Source organism: Clinocottus analis, unplaced genomic scaffold, assembly GCF_023055335.1.
Source record: "Clinocottus analis isolate CAN_PGR_092001 unplaced genomic scaffold, fCliAna1.0.p SCAF_20, whole genome shotgun sequence".
NCBI classification, from domain to species: domain Eukaryota; kingdom Metazoa; phylum Chordata; class Actinopteri; order Perciformes; family Cottidae; genus Clinocottus; species Clinocottus analis.
The window spans coordinates 11,320,503-11,330,910 of NW_027175932.1; the positions used below are offsets into that span (position 1 = coordinate 11,320,503).

The window sequence follows — 10,408 nt, forward strand, 5'->3', positions numbered from 1 at the left end:
TTTCTGCTGCACAACCAAGCGGTAAGTTTTCAGCCACCGGGACGGCCGGAGCGTCCACTTTGCACTTCACAGAGGCTCTTCAGAAACACACGTCACGGAGACCTCATCCATGCTTTCACACGTATTTCATTGAAAAAGAAAAAGAAATTCAAAATGGCTGTTGGAAAACACAGAGGCCGTGTCTACTACCGAACACTTTACAAAGTATACTGCAATACGGTGCACTATAACACAGTGCACTAACATATGTAGTGCACTGTGTCGCTGATAAGCGCTGTATCAAATGGAGCACTTACGTTAAGAGCTCGCAATACCCGCAAAACTAAAACTGACAAAATGAACGCACTTCTTACTCTAGTTTTGACCCTTGTGTTCCCCTTTCTCCAACCCATGTGGAAACTGCGACACCTCCACAATCGCGGCAGGAGGATTTAAATAAATTAATAAAAAGCTGGCGAAATGGCTCCTCCTCTTCTGCTACGTAGCCAAGATGGCGCCCGTTCAGTGCGAGTAGTGTCCATCGCTTTACACTACATTTTTTGACCGTTTGCAGTGCGCCATCCGGGTACTTTCAGTGCACTGAATTCTGCTGGTTTTGTCAGTGTGACGCACTAAGCACTGAAAGTCAGTGCTCGAAGTGTGCAAGTGCGCGGTAGTAGACACGGTCAGACTCTCTGCTCATGAACCTCATTGGGTTACCTTCACAAAGTCAATAAATACACAAAATAAATCAGAGCGTTTGTGAAGATTTAGCTGCGTTAATCACAGTGCATCAATTCCTTGATGAGCATTTGCACTAACACACACACACACACACACACACACACACACAGGACGTGTGTCATATGTACACACACGCACTTACACATGCACACCTGGGGCTGAACAGGGAACAGATTGTCTCCTTCCTTCTCTGAGTCATCACATCACGGCCTGAAGCTCCTCCGGCTGAATTCACACAGTTCTAGTAAAACCGACTGAAGTAAACTGAGCCGAGCTGGACAGCAGTGGGGGGACAAGTCGGAGCTACACTGGACTGGACTGGGATTAACTAGCCCAGCAAAGAGCTATAATCCAATCTAACCAGGGCAATTATGTTCTGAGGGCTGGCTGTGTATTTCAGTGGTGCTACAGTCAATATTAGACTTTCGGGTGTGTGTGTGTGTGTGTGTGTGTGTGTGTGTGTGTGTGTGTGTGTGTGTGTGTGTGTAAGTGGGAGCCCCGCAGGAGCGAGGATTTAAGAGTTAAGTGGTGTATTCCTGCTTTCTGTCTCACACGCACACACACACACACTAGAAGTGGTACCCAAAGGCTATTTGAGCCATGAGCACGGTAAGGGATTTTCCTCCTGCCTAATCTTGCTCCATCATTGTCTAAGAAATTCTCCTGCACACACAAACACACTTTGTGCACCGAGCCTGTGATGGCATCGTGTAAATGTATCGACTCTCGACGAAAACGTCGAGCATGTCGTAGGCGGTGTGCAACGTAAACCGCCATCGAGTGCGCTTTCCCTCGTCTCCACCTCAGAACAACATCCAGAGCCGCCACTTGCGGTCCATGCAGAAACACGCACACGAAACACACACACACCTTGCGAACTCGCACTCCAAAAGGCCCCCCTTCCCATCACCAAACCAAGTTACAGAGAAAACGCACAAACGCTCACTCAACATCTTTTCCGCCCACACACAGGAGCCCAAAAACAAGACTCACAATGTTCAGCGGTTGCAGCCATAATAGCGCATTCAATGAATGGCGGAGGCGACAGGGGGCAATTTTCACAACATACGCAACAATACACTGCATTAGAGCCGTGTTTCCCTGTCTCGCCGCAGCTAAACATTCACTTATCTATATGATAATACGAGGCCGCAGAACTCAACGCGACAACAAGAGAGGGAGCGCGAAGAGAGTCGCAACACAATGCCGAGCGGCGCCCGCAGACGGAGTGATCCGAGATGTAATCTGCTCCGGAGAGAACGAAAGGAAGCGGGGGAGAGGAAGAGGGGTGATACGCGTCTTTATGTGCGCCACAATTTGTTTTGGAGTTGGGCGAATTGACAATGAAGCTGTCAACAACAAAACATATCTTTATCAGGAGATATTGATGCAGAAAAGGGCATGGCGCACGGGAAACAGTGCGATACAGGAAGTACTGAAAGCCATTACAATCGCAGCTGGTGAGTGTAAGTGGAGTGTGATTATAGACTTGCCGCACTTTGGATGAATTACAGTGATTCTCTCTAATGTATAATGTATGTTTGAACAAACATGACCTACTCTATGTGGAGCAAATGCAGCAAAATGGTGTAAAAGTGGATGTTTGCACCTGCTGTCATTGGGTTTGCGTTTCGTGTGTGAAAGCTCGGATGTGTGGGCACGACAAGCCTGTTGAACTCAAAGGGAACAATTTGGGAAATGTGCTCATTTGCTTTCTTTTCGAGAGCGAGATGGAAAGATCAATATCATTCTTGTGTGAGAAACTGCTGGATTGGAACTTTTTTGTGCCGAACAACAGCCAGTGACTGCAGACTGCAGGCTGAGAGAGATGGCAGACAGAGCGCTGGTTGCCGACCTTCTTCGGTGCTGATCGGTAAAGAGTCGCGACGGTACTGCTTCAGCGTTCCAGCTGACTGCCCCAACAACAAATGTTTACTTGTGTCATCACTTTTACGGCTTTTTGTTTGTGTTAAAAGTCTGACCTGCAGATTCCAATTTTCTCTCGATGAACTGTAAATGGACGGCAAAGCTGCAGACTAATCTGTTCACCTCCATGCCAGAAAACCGTCCCAAAATATAATCAAATCGATTCAGTATAATGCTGCTGACCCATGTGGGATGAATGGTGACATCTTTTCTCTTTCACTTCTGGTTCATAAATTGTCAAATTCAAGTGGCTATAAAGTGCTTTTACGGTCCACTTCCTGGACCGTAAAGTATTTGCCACATTCCTCCAGTAGAGATTGACCTCTGACGGCGCGTGCGGGCCACTGCAATACATCACAGCAACGCGGCGTTGTAAAAAGCGGAGCGGCTGTCGTTTTGAAATCATGCCGTCAGGATTTCTAAATCTCCTGGTATGTCGTAATATCGCCCCGAGCCTCATTCGTATTTGTATTCCCCAAAATATTGACCTCTTCCTTTACCGCTAACGTGCCGCCACAGGACAATAAGACAACAATCAGCAAAACAAAGACAGAGAAAGAGTGAGCGAAGTGGAGGAGAGATCACAAAGGAATTGCACTCTCTCTCTCCCTCATATGATCTATTATTAATCCAATTTTGCACGGACCCTTAATTTTTTTTTTGGATGCGGGGGGGGGGGGGAGAATCACATTGAGCAAATTAATGAGGTAAACGTAATGATCTGAGATGATCAAAGGATATCAGTGTTGGGCAAAGTATAGCCACCAATTAGTAAAACAAGCGCAGGAAAGGGACTAAAATATGCACCGCCGCGCCTGATGAAAAGACAGGGTCAGAGAGAATGGACTAATTTCACAAATGAAACAACGTGCACCAAGACAGTGTGTGTGAGTGTGTGTGTGTGTGTGTGTGTGTGTTCCAGGAACAGGGGAGGGTGTATGCGGGTCATGTTTAGATTCCCCCTGGGCCCGTGAGCAGAGAGAGTCAGGGAGGTCCCATAAGAGCAGCAGGAGAGGAGCTGGCTTTACTTTGATAACAATAATAAGGTATTTCTCTCGCTCTCTCTCTCCTTTTTTTTTCATCCCGCTTTGGCACAATGAGCCCCGCCGCTCTCGTTTGATCCATGAAAGGAGCTTGTTATGGTTTTTTTTGTGTTTTTTCCTTTTTTTTTAGGAGTTTGATGCACAAAGGAACAGGAGTGAAAAAAAAATAAGTTTGGAAATAGGCTGCATCTGTCCAACTTGGACTTTGGTTCATTAGGAAGGCCTCAAGGGGTATACTACTTTTTGTCGGTTCTTGTTTTGTTTGTCTTAAGGGGTGGGCACTGCTTGACCCACTGATGAAGAACGACGTGTGTGAAGTTGTGGACGCGAAAAACAATCTGATTTTGGTGAAATTTCCACTTGGACGTTAATTCCCTGACCTTTTAATATCCTGACTCCCGTTTAGAAAGTTTCATTGAGACACAAGTAGGTGAAAATAATGAGATCGCTGAAATGATGAGGCAGCAGTTAACCAAAAACTGTGACGTGTGAGATTGTGTGGAGCGAGTCGGTCTGAACACATCCACAGCTCTGCTTTGGATTGTTACCTCTGACATTTTGCAGAAAAATGTGTTTCCACGTCCGACTAAATGCAAACCATGTTCATGAGAGATCAAAACTTCATTCATTGTGGAACGTTTGTTTTACCTGTGAAGACAACTTGGTGAAAAATAATCTTAAAGGGTCGTTAAATGTGTTGGGTCTGAAACAAGATGTAATCAAAACATCTACTTCAGTGACAGTGGGACACCACGCACGCACGCACGCACGCACACGCACACACACAGTGATCTCATCCCTACTCATCTTCGCAGCAGAAGCCCCTGGAGTCATTACAAAGCTCCGAGCGTCGTTAACGTTGCGATGTGTCGGATAGGTTTAGGATAGGAAACTGCTTGGGTATGGTTAGAAACAACATCACGGTTTGGCTTGAAAAGAGTAGGCTTGTAACGTAACTTAAGCTGCGGACGTAGTGGCATGTGACTCAGTAAAGAATCAGACGATTGCTGGTAACTGTGTTTGTGCCCTTAGCGGACTTTCTAGCTCCTAAAAGCACGCCTGTTGCTCTCAGCGTCCAATAACGACACAGACGGGTCTACGATGGAGGGTACCTGATCGTCAAGACGGCGAGGGTCACTGCCCAAGCGTCAGTATTTAACACCCCGGGAGGGAAGACCGGACTGTACCAGCTCGCTCATGGAGACTTCAGCGTTATGTCACACATGACACTGAAGTCTCCTGACTCCTCTCCCCATCGCTCCTTTCCCCATTCAACTCTTCATCCCGATCAGCGTCTTCTCATCCCCGCAACATGCGCCGCGTTCTCATCCATCCCCGGTTTCCCCTCGATATCTTTAAGGACATTTGCCGTCTTTTAAAGTCAAATACTGTAACAGCTCACTTACTGAAAGCCTCCACTGGGAATGAAAGCGTGCAACACATCTATCAATTTAATAACAATGGATCACTTTGCGCTTACGAAACAGAGACGACACAGGAGGTGGTGTGGGAGAGGAGAAGAAGAGGAGAAGGGGGGTGGAGTTAACGGTTCCTCTGATGAATTTTAATCCTGACCTCAAAAAAAAAAATTAAACAACTGAAAGGAGGGGGTTGGTCTTTTGGTTTCATTCTATTTTTTTGTTCTTGCTTTGTGTATTCTCCTAAGCCTCTGTGTCACTATGTGCTGAGGGAGACAATGTTAGGACAAGCCACTTAAGCCCATTAGTCTAATAATTCATACGTCTTGGCAGCGCACTCCTCAGCCTCGTCCAAAGTCTGCAGAGAGATGCAAGGAAGGAGAAAGAGATAGACAGATCATTAGATAGATGGATAGATGAGAAGAAAGAACAAAATGGGGGCTACAGACTACGAAGAAAGGAGCAAGACAAGGAGACTCACAAAGTGTGTGCTTAAGTAGAACAGCACTAAAGCTTTTATGTGGTACAATGATGAGGTGAATCCAGGTAAAACTTTGAGTTCATGACTTAACAAATGAGAGCTGGATGAAATGAAAGGGCTGAAAGACCGAATACTCGCTCTGTTCACAATGTGAAGTGTTCCCATCAAAGGGATTGTTATTGAATGTCAAGAAAAATGTCTCGTTGAAAAAAGCAAGTGGTCAAAAACATTCCAAACCTGCAGGTTTCCAGGGACAGATGATATTATTAAGACTGTCTCACAAAATGTAGTGATGTCACAGATTAGTATCATTAGTAGTGTGAAATGTAGGCAAGAGAGAATCACAGAAGAACAATTTACACTAATATATTTAAATCAAGCCATAAGTCCCGCAAACTACGATAGATATGCTGTGATAGAGAGAGAAGAGAGGGATGTGCAGCAAGCCGCCACATTTTGGGGGATTTGTTTTCTGCTTCCTGTCTTGTACGAGATCAACACCCCGTTAAAGCACTGACACTCCATCACACACACACTCCCTTTTCACCTGAGCCCTCTCCTAGTGTGTGTGTGTGTGTGTGTGTGTGTGTGTGTGTGTGTGTGTGTGTGTGTGTGTGTGTGTGTGTGTGTGTGTGTGTGCGTGTGTGTGTGTGTGTGGAGAGAGAGAGAAAGAGAGAGGGTATCTCATCAGTCGCATTGGGAGAATTCCACTCAGAGACTGACAGATGTCTGTCTCTGTCTGACTCTTACCGGCATCTAACAATGTGCCTCGCTCTGTGGGCCTCAGGACGTGTGCACACGCACACACTCACACACACACGCGCGTGCACGCACGCACACTACAAACACAAGAGTGTTTGTGTGTGTATTTCAGTGTACAGTACATGTCTTCATCTGTCTAAAACGGAGCGGAAACCAGCCCCTGATGGTGCAGCCTGATAACAATATCCACCACTGCTTAGCAACTGATACTGTAGGACTGTAAATCATTCACACACTTCACATTTAATGCAGTTACAGTGTGACTCAGCAATGGCTACAATTGGCTCTTCAAATGAATTGAGCGGAGCAATTCTAAGAAACTGAATATAGAATAGCCCGGCGATGAATAGGCCTAATGATAAAATCCATAGCCATGAGAGCAATATGTCAGAAATCCAAGTGGAGTAGCTTGATCTTTCCCCATTTGTCATGCACTGTATAAATCAAAGTTAGATCTCGCTAATGGCCAAATCACTTCACCTCATTAATGTTCTGTAGGTCAGTTCAGCCCTGGCTAATGGTTTAAGACAACACTGCTCAATAACACAACTAGAGATCAGGAGCAGAGCTCCTGCACCAACAGAACATAGTTTTACGGTGAAGTCTCTTCAGACTCGCCCTAACAGCTTTAATTTTTGCAGCGGCGAGCCGTATGAAACTCCTCAAATTGTCAATGAACAGAAGAGAGCAAAGTTTGTCTCTGAACTCTTAACAAACAAGGAAGTTTCCGCAAGCCACAAAGGCACAGATTTGCGCACACGGCACTCGAACCATCAAGGCAGGCATAGGCTGGTGGCGACGCCGGGACATGTAAGGCTCGTTAGAAAGGAAACAACAGGAGAGTTTGACACGTACACAAAGAGTGTGAACTGGATGATTGGCTCATTATGAGGTCATGGACTCTTACACAGCGTTTTAGGAGGCCAGCATGAGGCTGGCGTGACAACTACTTGATAAGGCTTCAGTGCTTTTGGTTGTTCAATAGAAAAACGATGTTGACCATTTACCCAGACTGGCTCCATCACCTACAACAAAGCCTTATAGATCACACTAAATAACAGGCACAATTGGCACAGTGCAAATCTGAAAAAAATTGGCCTCAAAGCACAACCTCACAGCCCTGACACTAGTCATTCTGTTAGATCTGTGGATTCTGTTTTCCTACTTTGTCGCAGCGACTAACTACTGGAACCACTGATCTTCATGGTGTAGAAGAATGGAAACCCTGTGGCTCGCTAAAAGATGAGACACCAACAGTAACAGACACACGTGCGGTTCAGTCGTTACAAATGCAAGCTGCGCGTTTGAATGAAATAGTCTTCCAATTTCAGAACTTCCTCCTAAATTCTAGTCAAGACACCAACGTCTCCAAAGATTACAAATATGATAAAGTGTTGGGACCGGTAGATACAAATGCAAGGCATGTGTGACACAGTCAAACACAATCACTTAAACGCTACTTAATGATCTAACATCTGCAAGAAACAATATTGTAATCCTTTGAAATTAATCCACAACGTTTCTTATGAACTGGCGAGTGGATGCAAAAGAGACACAGCTAAAACCACATAGGGATGCTGCAGCAACATTAATGAATAAAAGAGATAGACTCAAAGTTCCCACGCAACTATTGAAGCAACATTCATGTCATGTCTTACAGGGGAGCACTAACTTTCCATCTATCCCCTCTCTTTCTCTCCTTTACTCAAACACCAGCCTTTTTGAGAGGGAGGGCAGTGATTGGTGGAAAAAAGCCTCCCTGAATCCAATCCCTAATCCTCAGCAGGCTTTAAACATATGAATGAAGGAGGACCGGCGGCGGCGGCAGCTCTCTCGCTGCACTGTTCCGAGCGTCATTTTCTCTTTCCTGCAGCAGTGGCTGTGCCAGAGGCGGAGAAGAAGAGAGAGAGAAAGCAGGAGAAAGGCTCAGCAAAAAGGCACTCAGCCCCGACTGTCTGCCCTGCTCTGTGCGCTCTGCGCCTTTGGAGAGCCGAGTCACACTGCCAACGCGCTCCTCTCGCCATCGCTTCTACAAAACTTGTGTACAGTATGGTCTGTCGCTTTTTTTCCCCCCCCCGACTTACCGGATGCTGCGTTGCTGAGGAGGAAACGTCTTTCCTGTGCCTCTGTCTGTAGCCGTCTCACTCTGGGAAAGGCGGAGAGGTGATGGAGGTCGGGGAAGCTGCTGCTTCTGCTGCTGCTGCTGCTGCTGCTGAGGCTGCTGGTGGTGATGGTGGTTTGGGTGCTCACATTGATTTGTGTCACTTCTCCGTCTCTCTCTTTCCCTCTCTCTCTCTCTCGCCACTCCACCTCTTTTCCTGCTCTCTCTCTCTTCACTTCACTTCACATTACACACACATGCACGCATACACACACATGCAGACACACACACACACCAAGGTTTGGGCAAATTACACAAGGGCAGTGGCACCAAGGGGAGGAGACGTCAATTTGGTTCCTCTCCAGAACAGGCACAGCCAGAGCAGCCACCAACAACAACAGTGCAGCAGGCCAGCCAGCACCTCTAAACTCCCCGAAACAGCTGTCACCTTCTACCAGATAACTAATAATCTAAAGGCGACACCAACATAACTCCAACGTATTGTTTTTATGATACACTGGGAATTCATTAGCATCCCCAAAATTGCTGATTTCAGTCTTAAGTGGTCCCACGAGCTTCGTGGCTATTCCAATTACAGCTCTGCATGCAGCCATGTTGGTCTGAGCTCATTTAGCCAACGGGATTGAACGCGTAGTGGGCAAATGTGCCCTGAAGCAACATGCAGCAGTAGCCTGTCTAGACGAATAACTTTCTAATTTCTCGGTATCAGGAGCCGCAATATGCATGTCAGCTCCACACAAAGCTTTATTGCTGGTTTAACCAATCAGCTGGAGCAAGAAAAGTTTCTGCAGCCCAGAGCTGAGCTAGCTTGAGGGACTAGCCAGTGAGCTCCTGCACCTGTTACCTTGTAGCTGGGGCACTTATCAATATCACTGTGCAAAATGGCATGTGGAAAGGGAGGTAATTTAAATTGACAACCCTAACAAAGAAATATCACTTCTGCATGCGTCCTTGGCTATTAGGAGTCGGTCGAGAAAAAATAAAAGGGAGTAAATATTGCACTTACATATTTACCTGGAGGGCAGGAACAAGACTACAAGTTCATGCAAACGTTGCTCACGTCTGCTAGATAGATTTTTGTAATCAGCGGTTTGCTAACAAGCTTAACTTAACTTCCATTATGTGTATGGGCCTATTAATGGTGTGTTTACAGTTTGTTACACTACGTGGCCTCATTAAATATAGCTAGCTTAAATGCGTGTCCAAACACTTCTCCTAGCTATTAGTGGCTGATGCAATTGGTCAACTTGCTTTAAAACTTGCTTTTAGTTTGAGTATTAGAACTGCTCAGCTATTTAATAGTAAATGTCTGGTGTAAAACAATGTATGTAGTTTATTAAACGTGCAGCTTATGTTCACTTTTTACGTTAGCTTATCTTTGGGGAAGGGGTGTGTACGGCGTTTGGTGCTAGAATTATGCTTCTACATCAATTTACTAAAAAGCCACTTTGTGATGGACTAGTTTTCACACCGACCGCCATGTTAAAAGGTTTATTTTAGCTTAATAGTAGGAAACACTCACCCCTCTACAGGGTTGCCCTCTGTGGGCATGACGGCCAACATTTCGTTGCGCTGCCGTTACGTCCTCTCTTTTCCGGTCAAGCTATCTTTATATTTTTTTGCGCCAAAGAGGGCCCGCCTCCTGCTTCTCCATTGGTCGGTACCGCTCTCCTCTAGCTCACTCATTGGCTGGCATTGAGAGTCAATCAAAATCAACAGCAAAACAACACATGTCCGTAGACGTTTGATATGAATTTGAATCCAACCTATTTAGGGAAGATAAAAGACCAGGTGGGTATAAATGGCTGAGTCTGGTATTATGTTTGTACAGGAATAAACTTGCTTTGGTCATGTGCTCGAAAATCATTCTGTAAACAGCCCTTCTTATATACAATCTGATTGTTCCTACAGCTGTTCCCACAACTCTAATCTT

At 45.7% G+C, this 10,408-nt stretch overlaps 1 protein-coding gene across 1 annotated transcript in view; it reads right to left on the bottom strand.

The window, feature by feature from the left end:
- The window catches only part of sox5 (SRY-box transcription factor 5), a 202,307-nt gene extending 192,243 nt beyond the window's left edge, over positions 1-10,064 (bottom strand). Inside the window, exons 1-2 of the mRNA XM_068586176.1 lie at positions 9,998-10,064; positions 8,438-8,694 (exon numbers count right to left, since the gene is read on the bottom strand). The gene's annotated coding sequence lies outside the window, so the exon portion shown is untranslated. The remainder of the gene's footprint in view (positions 1-8,437; positions 8,695-9,997) is intronic.
- Positions 10,065-10,408: the final 344 nt, after the last annotated feature.